The following is a 10,040-nucleotide window of genomic DNA, read 5'->3' as shown; positions in this document are numbered from 1 at the left end:
AAAATAAAATGTCTATGGGTAAATAGTCTTTTACTGTCTATGGGGAAAAAAGAACCGGTCTGGGCCCAGTTGGAGTTGGAAAAAGGCACATTATAGGATACAGCCAAACTTTTCAAGGTTTGTAGGCTATCAGCTTTTTATTGTTGGTTTATTCAGAGACAACAGTAAGCAGCCGAGCGATTGATAACTTTACTATAAGGTTAACCATTATTTTTCAGCAATATGCTAGCCTGTTAGCTTACTGTAGGCAAAGCAACTATCACAGTAACTATTTTGGAAAAACAGTGATTAACGCTTACAGGTTATCAAAAATGGATAAATGGCTGATGTTTAGGGGCAGCCGTGGCCAACTGGTTAGGGCTTCGGGCTTGAAACCAAAGGGTTGCCGGTTTGATCCCTGACCAGTAGATAAAATGTGGGCGGGGGAAGTGGTTGAGCACTACTCTCCCATGCCCACATCCTCCCTATGCATTAGTTTCTCACTAGGACTTCTACAACTGTCTACTCATTGAGAAGACATAGGGAACGGGTTACATCCAGGAGCAGAACCAAAAAGCATGAACTCTCTTTTATATATGTATCTTGTTTTATAAATGCCCTTAATTATAGTTGAGTTTTACTTTATTGTTTGACTAAATTCAGGACTGTAAAAACACTATGTTTGTCTAATATTTCCGCCCTGTCAAACCAATAAATGAAATCTGACATCTGATCTGAGCAGTGACCTTACCTAATTTTAGGGAAACCTGCAATTAACATGGAATATTTTTACAGACCACAGTGATAGCTACTGTATGTATTAATTAATGTAATAATTAAAAAATAAGGTCACAGTATTGTAGATAAATGGCTAAGCTATCTTCTAATGTGTCTGTCTAGGTTGAGTTTCTGTGAGGAGCGAGGAGCAGTTACCTTACCTAATTTTAGGGAAAGCTGCAGGTGATGCTGTGGTCCTCTGTCCTCTTGGGGTAGGTCTGCTCTTATGCAACACAGCGATACTTTAAAGAGCAGAGGCTGGAGGAGGCACTACCACTGTTCACCAATCAGAGCCCTCTCCTTACACTGGCCAAACAAATCTGGATCACAAAAGCACAGAACAGGTTATTCTAGTAATCTAGTTTTTCATACTTCTGTGTACAGGCTGTCAACTCGTCCCTCATCCACTCATTCAGTCCATATTTACGTACCTCACAAATGAGCAGCCTCTGTTTGGAGACATCTTTAAACCTTAAAAATCCATATTTGGGTCGTTCTGTGTCAAATCAGATTTTGTTCAAACCTTGCAACCTGAAAATCACATTGTCTTCTAAGCGATGTTTGTGCATTAATATAATGAAAAGTGTTATTCATAGGCAGCCCTAACTTTGTAGAGTGGAAGACAAACATGTTCTCAGTATGACTGAACCATTCAAATCTTGTACTATACAGTATGGCATTCTCATTGATTTTCTCATTGATCCATATACAGTAGACCTCTTATTTATTGAACAAACCTGGAGACAGTGCAGAAAAGGGCTGGTCTTGATTCAACACTAAGCCTTCACATAAGCAAAACACTGGAACTATAACAGTACCTCACCGTGGGTAAGAAATATTACTGTATCTTACAGATACAGATCTTACAGATTCTTGCAGGTTCGAGTCCGGGTTGATTTAACACAATTCAGGTTACATAAGTATACAACAGAGCAGTGGCGGAACAAGTCAGAGCCGGGCCGGGGGCGGGGCACATGACCGGGCCCTTTATTAAACTCATCATAACATAATTTTACAACATAGGCTACACATGCCCGCAACAGCGGGCCTTACAAGCGTCAGCGCCACGGAGAGCAACTATGTATGTAATTTTGAAGTCCATCGAACGTACATGAAGTGTAACCAAGAGAACAACAACAAAAACATTAGGCTACAGTACATGACCCCTAATAATAAAACAACAATAATACGCAGCACTATTTGAAGGGCATACGACGAGCCTTGCGCTCCGCAAACTCGTCCACGATGCTCTGTGTATGTCAATTTTCTTTGCTCTCTCATTCTCTATGGACAACATGGCAAGTCCACTCAGTCTCTCCTGTCCCACTGTGCTCCTCAAGTGGTTTTTAATGATCTTTAACTTGGAGAATGAGCGCTCAGAGGTTGCAACGGTGACGGGAAGAGTCAAAAATAAAATTAGGGCGGTGCAAATCTCACTGAATGCAGAAATTACTGCTGGGTGGTTGCATTGGCGGAGCGAGAAGGTGGCTTCGGGGGCTCAAGCCCGAATCTCTTTTTAAACGCCCCGAATCTTTTTTTGTATGTGTTTTCAATTTCCAACGATTCTAATTTCTAATTTAACTTCCCCTCGGTTTCTCTATAAATGTTACAAAATGTAGACTACTATTACTGAGCAAATATCCCAAATATAGAAAAACTATTGTCAAGACATTAGGCAACTGTAGTCTACCCCGGAATACAAAAATAAACTTCAGAAAGACAGAACGTTTGTTGTACTGTATTCTGTAGTCTGTATTCTGTAGTCTCAATGACCGAATCAGTAGCCTGTATCTGTTGTCAGTTGAGTTCGTTCAATTAATTTATTGTAGGGTAGTAGCCTAGGCAAAAATGAAACGGAGATGTAGCGTGGCTACCGGCGGTATTTTAATCTTGCTTGTTTCATGCATTTTAGGGCAAAAAATACCATGGGATTGATATGTTTTCCATTTGAGGAACGTAATCAATTGCGGACGTGCACACACAGCTCAGACACAGAGCGTATAGGCCTAGGTTAGGTTACTTTCACTTTCTAGAGCGCATTCATTAGGCTACGTAAAAGATGCTTCATACCAAAACAACGATCAAACATTATCAAATGTATCATGACGTGTTGTCACAAAGACTTACTCCAATTAGAAAATCAAAACCAAAAGCATGTAAGTGTAGCCTAAGTGTTCTCTCATTGACGCCTGTAGGAGACAATATCGTTGATCCAATTTTGTAAATTTGCACGTTGTAAAGTTCAATATGAGAGTTAAAATAAAGCCAGTCATACAGCAGACAATTTTATTCAATATTTTACACCTACTAAATCATCAAAGTAAAATTCAAAACTTTTCAGCAACCGTGAGTCATAACTCGTCCTGACTGGGGCAACCTATAAGCCTAATACGTCCCACTCTGATGAAAATGATTGAAAAGAAACCGTTTGCATGATCTTAGCTCCTCCGGCCTTGTGCCGTGGGAGAGGCCCGTCCCGTGCCGCACCCCCTCAAGCTCCGCCCCTGCAACAGAGATGTTCAGGCCAGTTAAGTAGTTGAAGAGTCCTATCTATTAAGGTAAACATTTCTTTGTGGAACTTGTTCTATTCCTGCATTAGACTGATACGTCACTGTTTTGAACTGTCTGAAAAGTATATATCAACTGTCAGAAAAGTATATATCATGACACGTTTTGAGACATACTGTATGTCAACTGTAGACCTACGCTGTGGTAAAAATGTGACATTAATGCTGAAATCAAGAGAATCATTATGCCACTGTGTGCCAAGTCTATGTTGCCTGAGTGATAAAATGCTTAATAAACTTCAATGTTTTGAAACCACAGTGATGAAGATTCCATTTAAAACATGCAGTCAGGCTACTCATCTTCACTGCTGTAGATGTAATCAGAAAAATGTTTTACCCGAAGGAAATGCACAAATATCCAATTCTCTTCCTGGCATAAGAGGTGACAGCTGAAAAGAAAACAGTCAGTGCAGAGTCAAACCTCAATTGGTATTTGGCACTAATTCCTGTCCTCTTGAAACAACAAGGTTGCAAGGTGGTGGCGTGTCTGATTTTAAACCAACCAAAAAGGGCATGTCACCCTGCTGCTTATCAAGCTCCACTGGCTGTAGTGACTCGTATCAAATTCAGATCACAAGATTCAAATGTTGACAGTCAGTGATGGCTATTGCTGAAGTGTCAGCCCTGATTTGAAACCCTCCTTGTGTGAAATTGTAAAGTAGAGACAAGCAAGTTTACCTGTGCAAGTTCATAGAGCAAAGGGCACAGACAAAAGCAACCACTCCTATTGCCTCTATGCCTATTCTTAACAAGGGAAAAATTACAGACATCTCAATGAACCACAGTGACATTAATAGATGGTAAGGTATTAACTGCACCCTGTCTAAATAACAATTCTACTTCCTTATTAGCTGCATGGTTTATAGGTTGTGAAAACAGGCTGATTGCGCTAGTATGCGTTTTTGGATGAAATAGCTGTTGGGCCAGTCGGACTTACTGTAACAACCTGATTGTGTTCCTGGCATGAGGGGTATCAGCCGTCTAGATAACTATCTTTATGACTGATATTTGAGACAGATAGGCTACCTAAAACTACAAGGAAGTTCACACAGTGCAAGAAAGTGTGTTTTCAATTTTTAAGAGAATACAACTGATGATTTTTTGCTCATAACTTTTTTTGTAAAGCTATGCAGTTCATCTAGTTTCCGGTCACAAATGCTAAGGAGTAAAAGACACAATCTCAGTGTTGGGTCAGATAACTTTCAATTGTAATCCATTACTGAGTGCAGACTACATTACAACTTTTGTAATCAGTTACGTAATCCATTTGGATTGCAAACATAATGTAACATTTTGATGCTACACAGACTTAAAATACATAGGGTTGGCAATGCACGCCCAGAATAAATTTTATTACCGGTATTTATTTACATATTATTATGTAATGTTATTCTCATGGGTAAGAGCATGTCCCTTGTTGTCTATTTCACAAATTGATAGAAAGAAAAGTGTATACAAAAGGCCCTTGAAAAGGCACTTGTGTTTGAAAGTGTGTCTTGGGGATGCAAGATGGCCTACTTGATGGGTAAAATACTGACATTGTGTCTTTTACATTCTGTGTCCATTCACTCCAAACTGGGAAATCTTAATTTTCTGACTAATAACTACACTGTATATTGGCTGCATGATGTAAAGCTATTTGTATGAAATATGTATTGACAGTGCTGCTGCTCCCACCATGAGTATCACACACCGTGTGTAGGGCACCACAAGGACAGAGGGGGCGCACAAGCTTAGCCAATAAATAGTAGCTTTACTGCAAACTGCGTTTCACTCTCCCTCGAACATTTACAAATGTCAAAGTGCACCAACACTATGATACATGCAAGCATGGCCGGATCCAAAATATCTTCTGTCCCACCTAACTATGTGGTCAACTGAAATTGTGTCCACATTCACACCCCTCCCTCTCTAAACGGTTAAATTCATGTTTGATCTTACTGTAACCCTGTTGAAAATGTATACATTAATATAAGATTTGAATACATAATGTGAATGTGAAGTTTTAAAAGTTAAGATTCATTGACCAGCAATGACGTTATGAGTTTGCTCAATAAGAGAAATGCATATTGGGTAATGTTCATGTTTACTGAGAATAGCATTTCAAATGTTAAAGGTGCGATTTGTAGGATTGTTACCGAACGTTCTGCAGGCCAAAATCAAAACACTGGTGAACGTTCTCAAGACTACTAGACGCGAGCCTCTTCTGGGTTGCCAGATGTAATGAAGACTTAGCTAACGGTAGTTGACCTGCAGCTGCTTTTCTCCAACCGTGGTCTCCAACTCCATGGTTTCTCCAACCATGACCCAGTTACACATTACGGAAACAGTGAAAACAAAAAATACCTCTCTAACCAACGTAACATATTTAGCTGAAGTTAGCGATGCAGATGAAGTTTAGCCTAGGCTACCTGTTGTGGAGAAATATGGCCAGCTCTGCGTCAGACTTGATATTCTTCGTTTGCCGAAGACGTCACCATCTCAGGAAGCTCCTCCGATGTCCACTTAATTTGTTTCTTGTTTTAATTTTGGAAATTTGCCTGCCTCTCGTAGGCGTTCATGACTACAACTGACAGCTGTTGACAGTTGTCCTTTGCTAATTTGGCAACCCAAATAGGAGGACGCGCTAGCCCATTATTAAAGGAATTATCCGGAGTAAAATGCACTTTAGATCGATTTACGGATGATTGGGGGTACATACGTTGAGTTGACATCAAAATCATGTCATTCGGATGTGTTTTGAGAAAGTTCGATTGTACCATTTTCAGTCAAAACTCGTAGCCTGGAAGTGAGCAGGGCATATCAATTTCGCCGCTACAAAATGCTATTTTTATACCTCTTCTACAGTTCCAAACAACATAACCCTTACGTGGTAGTGAGTAGAGGGTCCCTAAAGCCAAACCGAAGTATCCCAAGGTCTTTATGTGGTCGGATAGAGAGTCCAGAATGAATTTCATCAAGCCAGTACCTTTCCGGAAATGTTGCCATCTTTGCTGCCATCTTCAGGGGAAAGTCCGTAGGAGTCGATTGCTGAGTGTGTTGTGACACGCTCTGGAAATTCACAATTTCGTCGCCGTTTTTTTAAAAAAAAAAAACATAGTTTTTCAACTCAACGTATGTACCCCCAATCATCCGTAAATCGATCTAAAGTGCATTTTACTCCGGATAATTCCTTTAATACGCTATTCTAGAATTAATCGTTCAAAACATAAATGAAAATTCCAAGAGATTCCGCCCCGTAACTCATTTTTTTTCATGGGTTTTACGGGGTTTTACGGGTTAGAGTAATGTTGTCAAATAAGCCATTACTTCAATTCATCGTGTTTCCTTACTCTCTGACAACATATGGTGATCATTTTTGGAATGGTTACAGTTTATTTTCCATTATTTCCTACATACTGGACCTTTAAATATTTGTTGTTTAATATGTTAAAATGCTTTTAAAATGCCTGTAAGAATAGGAAAATAGAGTTACACATATGTTTTGTGAATTTATTTTATTTCTGAAAGTTTTGTGAATGAGCCAATCACATTCAAGTTCAAAGGACAAGGAAGTAAGTGATGCGGGAGAGAAACGTGAAGACAACGTGAAATGGAGTTGGGAGAAAGCACGAAAGAGTACGTGTCGAGAAGCGTGTTTGCTTATAGAAAACTGTTTATGTAATGCACCAGTTTAGTAAGTGTTCAACCAGAACTCTTATACAATGCGTAAATGGTGATAATTTATGTCCGGTTGAGTGGACGACTCAGCACACAAAGACAGAAAGAAGTTTAAGTTAGCTGCTGACTTAGTGGCTAGTGCTTTGCATGGACTTTGCTAACAAGCTAGCAACCAGTGACCTTGACTAGTAAAGCCTGTGTTAAACTGCGAGACCGACAACCAAAGACCCGACGGAGCCGGATAGCGTTGCCGAGTGGTGGACTTTGGGAGGTCGTCAGCTGCATGAATCTTCTCTTCAACCGTCTCATCTTCATTGTGAATCTTCTCGTCATATCTCCTGCTGCTGTTGCCTTTGATCCTGCGCGTGTGAGGCTACATTCCCATTGAGTAAAGGTACCATTTTCTTTTGTTTTTGCCTTCGTGGTGAAGCAGCCATTTTGTTTAGGGCTACAACGCACCCAAGCTGCATTCATGCCTGCATCACTTGAACATTTGAAGGGTATTTACAATTAGGCTAGGTTATTGCCGGCTATTTTATTTTCTTGGGCCCTTATGTTTTCATAAGGGCCCAAATCTTTTATACTTTTTTATAAAACAGTTGTGGTGAATGACTATTTTGATATTTTAAGTTAATTAAGAAAAAGAGTAATTTTGGTTAAAAAGTGAATATGTTTAAAGGATAAAGGTAAGTCCAAGACAATTAATTGTATGTTAAAGTGTACATATTAAGGCTTAAATAGTGATTTAAAGGGAAAGAGTATTTTATATACTAAGTAAGTAATCACACACACAAACAAGTTAAACACTGATTACACACTGATAAGTTTATTAGTGAAACCCCACTTATTTGATTGATAGTTAAAGAATTCAGGATAGCCACCTCTCACTATAGCCAAACACGCTAAAGAGGCGCTACATAAATTGGAGGCACCGCTGGGATATTAGTGTGGGTTTATTGTTTTTGTATGCTTTACCAGTGAATATTAGCTTATTTGATTTACGTTATAGTGATAACTGTTACAAAAATATGGAACGCAGGGCAGAGTTAGTGTCAGAATTAAAGTGATGGTGCTGTGGCGAGGCATTAGATGAGGCTCATGCGGTCATGGTGCTCCTTAAAGAAGACGTAGATACAAGTGCAATTGAAGAGACAATGCAAACGGTGAAGTGTTTGGGGCGTGTGCGTGTGCGAGGCCGGAATTTCAACATGCGGCTCAATAGATCCTGGCCTTGTGTGAATGCAAAGAAGCTGTTAGAGCAGAAAAGGTTCCTTTTGATGTGTTTCCTATTGAGGGTGGAGGGCCCTGGCAGGTTATCACAGTAGATGAAGCTAAACGAGCCAGTACACAAGTTCAGATGTCCGGAACGCAACAAGCTCCAGGTAAGCGTGTTGAAGGCCGTCGCCCATTGTCGCCTGGAGATGAGGCTGCTGCCAAGTCAACAGAGGCCATTCTGCGAGCTGTGAGTGATTTACTTAGCAAGACGTCAAAGTCCTCAAGTGAGCATGGAAGCTATCGCCGCCTACGAACTTTCTCTGGGTTGTTGCCCACTCCAGCTGGAGAAGAGCAGTTCGACCACTGGTTGGGTCAAGCACAGCTCATGGTGGAAGAGTGTGACTGCTCTCGCAAAGAGAAGAGGCGGAGACTGATGGAAAGTCTTAGAGGCCCGGCACTTGACATTGTAAACGCAGCACGAGTCAGTGATCCTGATGTGACCCCCGAAGACTGCTTAGAGGCACTTGAGCATGCTTTTGGGACAGCAGAGTCAGGAGAAGAGTTGTTTTTTGCATTTCGTTTACTGCAGCAACAACCAGGTGAGAAGCTGTCTGACTTCCTCAGACGTCTAGAACAGTCGTTGAATAGGGTTGTGCAGAGAGATGGTCTCCCCCTTGGGTGTGCAGATAAAGCAAGACTTGAACAGTTGTTATGTGGTGCGATAGCCTCTGATCTGATGTTAGTTAACCTTCGTCTTAGAGAGAGGAAAGCAAAGCCCCCAACCTTTCTCCAGCTGTTGAAGGAGATACGCACAGAAGAGGAATTTGAGGCCTCACGAAAGAAGATTACTCCTGTCGTGCAAAGTGGAAATGTAAGACAGAATGCTGATGTGAAACAGACTGATATTCAGAACTTGAAGTCTGAGATCAAAGAACTTAAGGCCTTAGTAGCTGCTGTTGTGTCTAAGCCAGCACCAGACACGTCAGTTAGCAGTGAAAACATTTCCCCAAATGTAGTGTACAGTGAGTGCAGTTCAGAAAGTGATGTAGCAGCTTTGAAAAAACAAATGAAGCGCTTGCAAAAGAAAGTCACAAATAAAGTAGGTGAACCTCAAGCTGCCGTTTCAGCTGTGAATACCTCAAAACCAGTAGCAATGTCCCCACAACAATCATTCAAAGTGTCGGAGGAACACTTCTGTTATCGATGTGGTGAGAGTGGGCATTTTGCAAGGAAGTGCCAAAGCACAGAAAACCAAGCTACGGTTATTAAGAAACTTATTCAGGCTCTTAAAGTATCCTTAAAGGCACCTTTCTGGGCATGAGTTTTAAGCACCTTCCCCTCTTTTTCAAGGACTCTCCTTTCATTTTCAAGTCCAGCTTTGAGCCACCTTTCTGGGCATGACTTTTATGCACTTTCCCCTCTTTTTCAAGGACTCCCCCCAAAAGTTCAAGCCCAGCTTAAAGGCACCTTTCTGGGCATGAGTTTTAAGCACTTTCCCCTCTTTTTCAAGGACTCTCCTTTCATTTTCAAACCCAGCTTTGAGCCACCTTTCTGGGCATGACTTTTACGCACTTTCCCCTCTTTTTCAAGGACTCTCCCCAAAAGTTCAAGCTTCCTTCGGGGAATTGAACCCCGGTCTCCCGCCTGACAGGCGGGGATACTGACCACTATACTAACGAGGACGATTCTGTCCCCATCAAGGACTTGCCGGGGCTTGAGCCTTGCGTACGATGGTGTAAGCCACCCGAGTCAGTTGCCCTCGGGATCCCTTGGAGGCACGGCCTCACTTCCAACTCCTGCTGGAGCCCAGAAGCCAGTGGTTCCATGGTGTAATGGTTAGCA

General features: G+C 41.2%; 1 non-coding gene across 1 annotated transcript in view; it reads left to right on the top strand.

Annotated features, from left to right (window-relative positions):
• The first annotated feature begins 10,016 nt into the window (after positions 1-10,016).
• Positions 10,017-10,040, top strand: part of trnaq-uug — a 72-nt gene continuing 48 nt past the window's right edge. Inside the window, exon 1 of the tRNA in view lies at positions 10,017-10,040. This exon is cut by the window's right edge and continues 48 nt beyond it. This is a non-coding gene — a tRNA (tRNA-Gln).

The sequence above is a fragment of the Alosa sapidissima genome, chromosome 16 (assembly GCF_018492685.1).
Source record: "Alosa sapidissima isolate fAloSap1 chromosome 16, fAloSap1.pri, whole genome shotgun sequence".
Lineage (NCBI taxonomy): Eukaryota > Metazoa > Chordata > Actinopteri > Clupeiformes > Clupeidae > Alosa > Alosa sapidissima.
The sequence above is the reverse complement of the archived record's forward strand: the minus strand, read 5'-3'. Positions and strand labels throughout refer to the sequence as shown.